Source organism: Pollicipes pollicipes, unplaced genomic scaffold, assembly GCF_011947565.3.
Source record: "Pollicipes pollicipes isolate AB1234 unplaced genomic scaffold, Ppol_2.1 Scaffold_4219;HRSCAF=4965_pilon_pilon_pilon, whole genome shotgun sequence".
Classification (NCBI taxonomy): Eukaryota; Metazoa; Arthropoda; class Thecostraca; order Pollicipedomorpha; family Pollicipedidae; genus Pollicipes; species Pollicipes pollicipes.
The window spans coordinates 26101497-26110915 of NW_023596448.1; the positions used below are offsets into that span (position 1 = coordinate 26101497).

Sequence of the window (9419 nt, forward strand, 5' to 3'; positions counted from 1 at the left end):
CTCTTCTTTCTGTTTTGGGGGCATCCAACTTCCATAACGTCACTGATTGCAGATTGGGTCAAAGCCGGGAATTATCATGCTTTTTAGTGTATTTGGCGCTAGTTTCTTTCCCGCTCATCCTCATCAAGCCTACTTCGCGGAACTCCCTACTATGGTAGAGCCCTTATGACTAACACGCGAAAGACTCGTCACCAGATTATACTCCAGGGTCTGGTCCGGGACTCAGGGCCCAATTCCCAAGCAACGACAGGGAGGGATCCGCGATTTACATTGGTTGGAACCGTAAGTCAATGAGTGGCTCCTGTGTCAGCCAGGGGACCACAGTGCCTAACAGGTGTCCGCTATCGACAAGGAGCTCAGCGTCGGCCTGGGGCAGTGTTCGAGGGGTCCGCAGAGCAGCCGAAGAGTCCCTCGGGACTGATGATCCAGTGCCTGATTGGAGGGCACGAAGTCAGGGCCGGGCCATCAAGCGTCAGTCAGAGGGCCTCTTGCGCCGGTTGGGAACACCGTGGGACAATGCGGGTCTCTTTTTCGGTCATGAAACACCAGCGCCGAACAGTCGGCGCCGTGCCAGTGACGATATATCCGCCATGGGCTCACATCACCTAACCTAGGGTATTGTGCTGGCAAGTGACCCCGAGGCGACCAAGGGCAGTGTTCGATGAGGCCCGAAGAGGAGCCCGGGCGGCCCACCGGAACCGACTATTAAAGGCCCGGTTAGAGAGTAAAATGGCCCGAAGAATTGGTTGTAGGTCACGTAGAGAATGGTGCCCCGTAGGGTTGTGACTTGAAATATCAGTTCCAGGTTCTCTTGTACCGTTTGAGGACCCCTGAGACAATACGGGTGTCTAGCTCGGCCAGGGACCACTAACACTGAACAGTTGGCTCCCTGTCAGTACGAACTCTGGGGGCCCATTTTCCAAGCAGGAGCAAGACCCGGGCCACGATTTGCATTGGTTTGGGTCTTTGAAACATGTTTGTGGCCACGTTATCGGTCTTCACAATGCATAAAAGGGTTCATATCCCGGCTGGTGGCCGCTAGTCGGCCACGAACTTTGTTTGAGAAGGCTAGGAGGGGCCGAGGGCTACACGGGACCAAAGATCAAGAGCCAATTGTACTCGGACCCTGCCCCCTCCCCGCCCCCAACCGTAGCGTCATGACCTTAAATGTCAGTCGGAGAATTTCTTTTGCCTCCCTCTTATTGCAGTTCTCTATCCGTACGCCTAAGCTATTGAGACCCATTTCTCAAGAAGGAACAAGTCCGGGCCCGCGATTTGTAAAGTTCGGGATCCCTGACATAATGAAGCGCCCTGTGTCGGTCGGGAGCTACAGTGCCTAACAGGGGCTGCGTGGCGGTAAGTGACCCGAGTCAGCCAGGAGCGGTGTTTGAGGGGCCCCAAATAGAGGCCGAAGGGCTTTTGAGACCAAAAATCAAGGGCCCGATTGGGAGGGTAAACGGCCCAAAGGGGCGTCAACCCTCCACGGTAAATAAGCGCGCAGCCGCCTCGAAGCCCACGTCCTACTGGCGGATCGTGAAGCAGCTGAAGCCGGAACACGACGAGCTCGAGATGCCTACGATGACTCCAGAATATGACTATCATGCGATGACTCGAGCCGCGTCACGTATGCCATCGGGCTGGGCGCGCAGCGCGTCGGCTTCACCGGCTCGGGGAGCGTGGTGCGCGCCATCGCCAGGTTCCACCGTGGCCCAAACTGAACATACCGGGCGCGTCTATTTTGTATGTCACATTCAGGACCCCGCCCGCGGAGCCGTGATTCTGAATGTCAGTTAAAGAGTCTTCTGCACCGATTAGGGACCCATGAGAGAGAACATTCCTCTGTTTCGGCCAGAGACCATCCACACCGAACAGCTGGCTCCGCGGCCGTCTGAGCTCTGAGGCCCATTGCGCAAGCAAGAACACGGCTGGGCCCGCTGTTTGCATTGTTCGGGGGACCTGCAACAATGCTGGGCCCCTGTATTGTTCAGGGGTCCACAGCGCCGAACAAGGTATTCTGCGTCAACAGGGGGCCCGAGTCGGTCAGAGAAAGATGTGCTCAACAGGGACACGGACGAGACCCCGGATAACAGAGACCTCTTGCGGTGGTTGGGACTCTCTGACACTGAAAAACGCAGCGACACATCGAATAAAAAAGTACGCCATTCCTGAGCACAGTTTTTTGTAAAGACTAGTAGCAGTGGTACAATAACTTAGCCGAAATACACGCTTGAATAAGTTTGCAATGTGCGTCCTTATAGGAGATTTACATCACGATCTGCGTGCATCGCAAAAAAACTGCTATGTTTCCAACTTGCAAGATTCGTCTTTGCAATGATGATATCGCACGAAGACTAGTGCAGGTTATAAAAGTAACTGATCTGTGTCCCGACTTGCTCAAGCGCCTAACGTGTTAAAATCAACTCCACGTTTACTCACCTATGCACACAACAGCAGTTGACATGCACCCAATACAACTTCCCTGCGCAATCGTCCTAATGGCCTTAGTTCCCCTCTGTGACCTTCAGAGGATCACGATGCGGGACCCGAACGGTGACCTTGGCACGCGGGCTCATCCCCATCCAGGCCGTGGCAATCCCATCCTATCTGGTAAGTCCTCTTGAAACTGGCAGTAACACCGTAGCGTGTTCGCACCAAATTCGCGTCATGACCAGTGAAGCAGATAAGGGCAAGAGGGGCATGCAGGGAGGGTGGAGAGGCGAAGAGAGCGATAGAAACAGAGAGCAGACTGCAGTGCCTCTGCTATTCGAGTGCGTATGCCGCGCCCGTGGAGTGAGTGCTTGCCCCCCGAACGCGACGCCCCACAGGTTGTGTTGCACAAGCCCTTCCTCGCAAGCTCCGGCCATGAGCTTTGCTCGTTGTCATTGGTGGCTGTCGTCAGGTCCGGTTGTGCACGCGCTATTTCTTGACGCAATTGCACGCGCATTTCAGTGCTCGCCATCCGGGGCCCTGTGTCCCGGATGACGAGCGTTAGCATGCCCCGGGAAGATGCCTGACATTGGATTCGCACGGCGGTTAGCACCGCACTGGTTAGCTACGGCTCGGGTGCGGGCTAGGGTTTCAACTTCGAACCTGCCCGCGGGGCTGACGGCGTGTTAGCTTGCTTCGCTCTGGTCTGCCGCTCTGCTCTGCGTGGGCAGCTCTTGGTCGTCCTCTGGCGGCCCTTTGGCCCCGGCGTGGCGCGAACACGAGCAGTGGGAGACGCCGCCCCGCCGGACTTTCCACTAGGCTTTCTCCCTGCCCCGGATATGCTTTTAGCACTTAGCGTGATTGGTTTTTGGATTAGCGCCCTTTCGACCAGACATGATCATTTCAGGGCTATGGGATGAAGGAAAGTGGCTAGCGATGGGACGGATGTGCATGAACCTCGGGGAGCCAACCGCCGAGCTTTAACCCGCGCATGCGCGGGTGCCCGGCCGGGGCCCCCGTTCCCACGGGGCTCTCGGCCCACCCGTGGCTGACGCATGCAGCCTGCCCCGGACAGGCGGGTTGTCGCGAGGATGCAGGATGAAGCGAAACAGAGGATAAGAGGGACGGATGCGACTTAAGCGTGAGCTGAAGTCTCGCCACGCCACCTGCTGCGATCCCGCCCAAACGTCTCGCCCTTTAATAACCTCGTCAACCGGCCCCTAAGCTGCTCTTCCAGCGCCAACTGCACGCACGCACGCGACCTGCTGCCCCATCGCTGACGGTCCACCTTGCATATCGCATCTCAGTCACCATGCAGAGTGGGATTTGCAAGGGGGGAATATTTGTAAGGGCAATCGGAACGATACTAACGAAAAAATACATAAACAAGCAGAAGCAGACAAAATGTAAGTTCCAGCTCAGAACTACACTGAAAAATAGCATACACTATAGTCTGTATTCGTTCGTTTACAAGACAGCACAGCATGGTCCATTTAAATCATTTTATTGGTGAATTACTCAGAGGTTTCACCCACGTCTGTGGACGCAAGATACATTCCCGAAAACCTCAAGGTTGTAAACCAAGGCAATGTCTTCATCGCAGCATACAGGGTATCGTGTCTCTACCCCAATGGGCGCGAGTTGAAGTCTGTGTGTCCGAAGGTGTTCAGATCGCTTGTGCTGACACCTTCCCCTTCGACCTGTAAAAGTACAGCAGCGTGAGTTTCATCATAGGATTCGAGAAGGACGATGCAGACCAGCACTAGCACACATTATTGCGCTTGCATTCGTTTAGCATAGGGTGATCTGATTCACTGGCACTTTTGAGCTGTATAGATGTTCCTATGGCACAATATGCTATAGCATGGTACAAAACAAGAGGCAACCGGGCGGTGAGCAATGCCTGTCTATAAGCTCCTATGCTGCAAAGACAGTAACCCAATATTATCGATTTCTTTGCAACACCGTTTTCAGGCTTAATCATCACCACGGACCTTGCGCTCATCCGCTCTATATTCCCCATCCTCGCTCACGTCTTTCCCTGTTCCACTATTAGTTATCAATCATTCGCTCTATCCTCCCCATCCTCGCTCACGTCTTTCCCGTCACTATCGTTATCTCTTCGCTCGTCTTCCTGTTCACTCATCCGCTCTCTCTCTCTCTCTCTCATCTCTCTCTCTCTCTCTCTCTCTCTCATCTCTCCTCTCCTCTCTCTCTCTCTCTCTCTCTCTCTCTCTCTCTCTCTCTCTCTCTCTCTCTCTCTCTCTCTCCTCTCTCGCTCTGTCTCCCGGTCCCTCACCCCCTGATAAACCGCAGCGCAATTGAAGAAGCCGTCGGCAATGTGCTTACCACACCAAGCCCGAGGAGAAGCCGATTGCAGTTCCGCTTGTTACGAACCAGGTCGCGGCTTTGTGGAAGGTTACAGCATTGGCATTCAGTGTTCAAAATGTTCGTAAAAGGGTTTTGGAAAGATCCGACAGTTCCGCCAGCAGTTCCTCCGATCTGAAAGGGCGTGCGTTTCTTAGTTTTTCTCATTCCGTTGTTTCAGCGTTTCTTGCAAACAGACTACCTCATGTCAATGCCGTTTGCACTGGATTGTCCAAGCCATGAGCAGCGCTCTTGTCAGCCAATGATTATTCAAGATCTGACTGACTGTTTTGAGAGGATAACACGGGATCAGAGTCATTGGTCGCAACAATCTGACCTGTGTTTGTACTTCCAATGAAGAATATAGAAGGACGTGCATTGTAAAACAGTACTGAGGTAACACAAGCTCATTTAGTAAACGAGGAAGCAGGTACCCAAAAGGAAACACTGTGTGCTGCACGTCCAGTGGATGCACGTCCCAGTGGCTGCACGTCTCGTGGATTGCACGTCCAGTTGCTGCAGCAGTCCAGTGGCTGCACAGTCCAGTGGCTGCGCGTCCCCCACCCCGGCCAATTTCCATTCAGAAGGGAAGCCGTTTAGGTTGGCATTTTGCCAAATAATGTCGGAGGAATTCAACGTGCAATGCAAGTTCGCGCATAGACCGTGATTGAGATCCTAGGGGTTCGGGTCTTGCAAGCTGTTTTACGCCTTATTGTCCGAACCACGGCCGATGCCTAAAGCCCAATCAGACCTCATGTGAAAATACACTGGCCCGTAAATGTGACCAACCGAACAAAGCCATCGGCAAACTTCGCAGTCGCAGACTAGCCTAGCGTGCAGCAAACATTTTCCACAAGGGGTGGGGAACACTGTGATGACGCATCACGGCGACTTTCAGGTTTCTGCCGGGAGCCATCTATGGTGATATTATATATCTAAGAAATATACCTAATATCTAAAAATAAGTAAATATCAAATATATAAAAAATAAAGAAATATCTGATATCTAAAAAAACAAATAAATATACAATATCTAAAAATATATCCATATATCTAAGAAATATGTGAATCTAAGGAAGCGGGCCGAGTCCCGAGTGCGCGACTCCCTCCCCCCCCCCCCCCACTGGCTGCTTACCGCAAGCCTGTCCGATAATGTTAACAATTGTCGCTAGGGGAAATGACTGGTCATTATGGAGGAATCTCGAGGATTGGACAAAGCAAGGGGGTCAAAATGACCGAACAGACCCACTCTTGGGTCATGTGCTCCTTCGTTACGTCGGAAATAAGGCACGATGACGAAAACCGATCAGTACACTGTTCGGTATAGTTTTTTATACCAACAGCATCGTATCAAGCTATTGGAAGTACTCAATGTTGAATACTCAAACTGGAAGCACGTCTGTCGAGCTGTCCTGGGTTTGATCGCTGCTCAGCATGACCTGACGTGACCGAGCTGTGGATCACGTGACGTGCAAGGGGCAGGACGGTTTACCTCAGGTCCGTCGGCACGCACGGTCATCAGAGCGGCCAGGAAGATCAGTGCGACACCGGTCTTCATGATGATGGCCTGGCGGGCACGTGCGAGAGGCTACGTCAGGGCTCCACTCCTCACTGAAACAAGAGAGGCGCCCATCAGTCCAACCGCCAGGTCAGGCGACGTGGGAACCATCCCCCAGTCAGCATGTCTGAAGAGACCGCAAAAACGAGAATATCGAGAACCACCTTCGTCGTCGGTGATTAGGGTCTGCAGAATTTGTCCAAATGACCTCACTGTGGTTTCATTTGTCACTACACATTTGCTGTGACCCAACCCACTTCTCATGGCTTCCAGGCAGCTATGAGGTTCACCTGTTCACCATAACACTGTACGAAGGAAAGGGGCACTGGAGGGAGCGAACGCTCAGTCCTCGGCATCTGTCGACAAGGTCAAAACAGGTCTGTTTCCCAAAGGTGCAAACACATCTTCGTGGACAGCTCTGCCCTAGTTTCGACCATCGCCTTCTTCCGCACCTCCAGCCGCCGTCCACCGTTCGCCGCGCCCCTGCCCGCGCCACCGCCGCCGGCACGCGCTACTCACCCGGTCGCTCCTGCTGCCGCGCGCGCCTGCTGGCTTATGAGCGGCCGCAGCTCAGCCCGCCGCCGCCGTCCCGGTTGTACCGTCTGGATTTTCCGCTGGCCGCTGGGGGATTTCCATCCCGAGAGCGCCGGCCGGTTTCTCGGCGGCGGACGGAGGGGCGGTTTGGCGAGCGCCGCCTCGGTGCTGGAAGATACTCGGACCGAGGATTCTTAGAAGCCGACGCTGGCGTGACGGGCGGGTTTCCGCGTTTTAAACGCCGTAAGGGAGGGGGGGGGGGCGAAGCAAGGGGAATTCCGTCGCTCCGATTGTGCGAGGTGCCACGCGGATAGTTGCGCCGCGATGTGCGGCACATCGGGCGTGATTTAGAGCCGGTTGCAAAACCGACGCGCGGTGTTGAAATCTATTCCTGAAGCGCCGATAAGCCGACAGCCAACACAGCGGGTGGCGAGAAGTGCGAGCTGTCCAGGTCACGTGGTGTTTGTTGTTCTCTCTAGGACACATGTGGAGGTGACGTCAAAATGCTTCGGGCAGTTGCCTAAGCTGGTCTTAAGGCGCTCGGCAGATGACGTAAATCCATGCAACGCTTCCAGCTACAACTGCTAGCAGTGCAATGTACAGTCCGCTGACTGCGAGATGGGTTGTCTGTTATCCACCAGCGGTTTAGTTTTCATGCATTTACGAATGCACGCTTCGCTTACAAACCGGCACGTTTAGTTTGCAGTATTGGACTATGTTTTCATTCATGGTTCCCATCCCGGATTACAGCAACGTTTACAGGGCCATTGTGCAGGACAGTCTGAATTTATGAACCCTCATTTCAGAACTGCAATCCGACGTTGCTCGCCATTTATCACCATGTGCAGCTTATGTAAAAGAAAACAGGACATTTGTAAGTGACTGGCACGCATCACATATTTCGGTTTAAACATGAGTTTCCAGAGACTCCGCAAGCATCACCGCTCGTCCAGATTTTGTCTATATGTATAGCAAAATGCAAGATGTTTTAGATCAGGTAAGCAATCCAGTCAGTCCTGGGACCAAGATTTCACAACACCCGACAATTTCAGTTATTTTGCTGAACTCATCTTCGTAATCAATCCGCGTATTACCGGTAGTGTAGTGGTTAAGCCGCGGATCTGAGAAACCAAATGCGCGGAGTTTGATTCCCCGCGGTGCCCGCCCTTCATGTCAGGGTGAGAAGCAAGCGTCGCTGTATAGCCTCAGTAGCCGTCGTGCGCGCGTGAAGTCCCAGTGACCACGCAGTCATGTCGCACGGACGCCCATGATGGCGAGATCCCCAGCTGACTCTTCCGCTGATGCGCCATGGATGGAGCCGTATAGGACCTGACGTTATATCACGCTCTAAAATGCATTCTAATGTTACGGTTGAAAAGCAAAATCGGGCCCAGCAAGGCAGAGATCCAACCAGGCCCCCTTAAGTCAAAACATCAATACAATTTACTCCTAAGAGGTAATAAGAGGCATTTGAGTAGATGACGTCGCCCGTCATGATCCTGGGAGAAGGCTTCGTGGCATGACCTGACCTTGGGAGAGGGTTTCGTGGCATGCCCTGACCCTGAGAGGAAGCTCGTGGTATGACCTTCAACTTCCAAGACACTTACAATCTTGATGTGCGGCAGTTTCAAGGTATGAGCCGACTAAAACCTTCAAAAACCAGTAGATGGGTGGGTAGATAACCTGCACCAAGCCAAGTGTGAGTAGAATCAGCTGAGCATGGGCAGCGGTGGGGCCTGCCCCAGACAGTCTGGACGATGTGCTGGTGAAGTAAACAAAATGCTGTCCATGATGGCCTTGTTTGCTCGAAATACGCAACTGACCGTTTTAGTAACAACGTGATAGGTGCTCTGTTATAGATTGTGTTTGGAGCCTTTTGTTTAGGTGGTATTGAGGACAGGGCACTCTTCTCAAGTACCTCAAACATAAGCGCCCTCTAAGCTAGAAAATTTTGCGTAATGACGGGTGCTTGAACCGGGTTTTGCCGTCCCGGGTTATTAGATAATTTTGTGACCGGTCTATTTCACCAGGCAGAAATGTATTAAGACCTTCTGTCATCACCGTTTCGCTACAACTCGCCGCCTCCTCCTCCTCCCATGCAAATCGGGCCAAACAAAGCGCATGCTCTGGGACTGGCACCCGGCGCGGTTGTGTTGCAGTTGGTTTGCTACCAATTTAGGAAAACATTCTGGAACGTCCTCATCATCTCGCAGAACATCATCGCCGAAAACCGACGTAAACAGACGGGGCATGGCATCAATAGATTTGAGCTGGATTTCCCCATCCTGTTGAGAGTGGCGTTTCCATTGTTGATAACTCCGAGTTACAGCAGGAGCTTGCTGGTAAATCCGAGTTACAGCAGGGGCTTCAGAAAGCTCTTGCATCTTGGAAGTGACACCAGTCGCGGTGCATAAGATATTTTCACAATGATATATTTTGATTTATTTCAAAAAGACATTTTGCTGTTTTCCTAGCTTTCCACAGCAGGTTTCACAGACAAGTAGCCACACCATTAAACATTCGACCTGTCTTG

The 9419-nt window shown here is 52.8% G+C and overlaps 1 long non-coding RNA gene across 2 annotated transcripts; it reads right to left on the bottom strand.

Moving 5' to 3' along the window:
• Positions 1-4837: 4837 nt before the first annotated feature.
• Positions 4838-6898, bottom strand: LOC119095905 (uncharacterized). Of its 2 annotated transcripts, none has more exons than XR_005093947.1 (3): positions 6872-6898; positions 6287-6405; positions 4838-4929 (listed from the first exon to the last, which is right to left on the bottom strand). It is a non-coding gene; the product is annotated as an uncharacterized LOC119095905 (long non-coding RNA). The 2 variants fall into 2 exon arrangements; XR_005093948.1 differs by lacking the exon at positions 6872-6898 and adding an exon at positions 6643-6813.
• Positions 6899-9419: the final 2521 nt, after the last annotated feature.